Below are 1,281 nucleotides of genomic sequence, written 5' to 3' on the forward strand. Positions count from 1 at the left end.
ATGGCATTCAGAGTATCAATTTCAAGAACTCCCTTCTTCATAGGCGTCCCATTATTCACAGGATTCCTTTCAGAAGTGTACATGAACTGGTTATTAGCAACCATGTCAATGAGTTCTTGAGCTTCTGCAGGCATTTTCTTTAGGTGAATGGATCCATCTGCAGAGGTATCCAATGACATTTTAGCTAATTCAGACAGACCATCATAGAATATATCCAGGATGGTCCATTCTGAAAGCATGTCAGAAGGACACTTTTTGGTCAGCTGCTTGTATCTTTCCCAAGCTTCATAGAGGGATTCACCTTCTTTCTGTCTGAAGGTTTGAACATCAGCTCTAAGCTTGCTCAGCTTTTGAGGAGGAAAGAACTTGGCTAAGAAAGCCGTGACCAGCTTATCCCAAGAGTTCAGGCTGTCTTGGGGTTGAGAGTCCAACCATATTCTAGCTCTGTCTCTTACAGCAAAAGGGAAAAGCATGAGCCTGTAGACTTCAGGATCTACTCCATTAGTCTTAACAGTATCACAGATCTGCAAGAATTCAGTTAAGAACTGAAAAGGATCTTAAGATGGAAGTCCATGAAACTTGCAGTTCTGCTGCATCAGAGAAACTAGCTGAGGTTTCAGCTCAAAATTGTTTGCTCCAATAGTAGGAATGGAGATGCTCCTTCCATGTAAATTGGAATTAGGTGCAGTAAAATCACCAAGCATTCTCCTTGCATTATTGTTGTTGGGTTCGGCTGCCATCTCCTTTACTTGTTTGAAATTTTCAATAAGGTTGTCTCTGGATTGTTGTAATTTAGCTTCTCTTAGTTTTCTCTTCAAAGTCCTTTCAGGTTCTGGATCAGCTTCAACAAGAATGCCTTTTTCTTTGTCTCTGCTCAAAGAAAGAGAAGAGAAAAAGAAAAGAAGAGGAATCCTCTATGTCACAGTAAAGAGGTTCCTTATTGTTAGCAGAAGAAGAAAAGGAATAGGGGTGAAGAAGAATGAAGAATCCAAACACAAAGGTGATGATAGGAGCAGAGATGTGAGATGAAGAGAAGTGTTAGTAGATGAATAAATAAATAGAAGGGGATGAGAGGAGGAGAGAATTTCGAAAATAATTTTTGAAAAAGAGTTAGTGATTTTCGAAAATAGTTTTTGAAAAAGGTTAGTAGTTTTTCGAAAATTAAAATAAAAAATCAAAATAATTAGTTAATTAAAAAGAACTTTTTGAAAAGGAGGGAGATATTTTCGAAAATTGGAGAGAGAGAGTTAGTTAGGTGGTTTTGAAAAAGATAAGAAACAA

The 1,281-nt window shown here is 37.6% G+C and overlaps 1 non-coding gene across 1 annotated transcript; it reads left to right on the top strand.

Moving 5' to 3' along the window:
• Positions 1 to 233: 233 nt before the first annotated feature.
• Positions 234 to 341, top strand: LOC112781005 (small nucleolar RNA R71). The gene has a single exon (XR_003191806.1). It is a non-coding gene; the product is annotated as a small nucleolar RNA R71 (small nucleolar RNA).
• Positions 342 to 1,281: the final 940 nt, after the last annotated feature.

The sequence above is a fragment of the Arachis hypogaea genome, chromosome 19, assembly GCF_003086295.3.
Source record: "Arachis hypogaea cultivar Tifrunner chromosome 19, arahy.Tifrunner.gnm2.J5K5, whole genome shotgun sequence".
Lineage (NCBI taxonomy): Eukaryota > Viridiplantae > Streptophyta > Magnoliopsida > Fabales > Fabaceae > Arachis > Arachis hypogaea.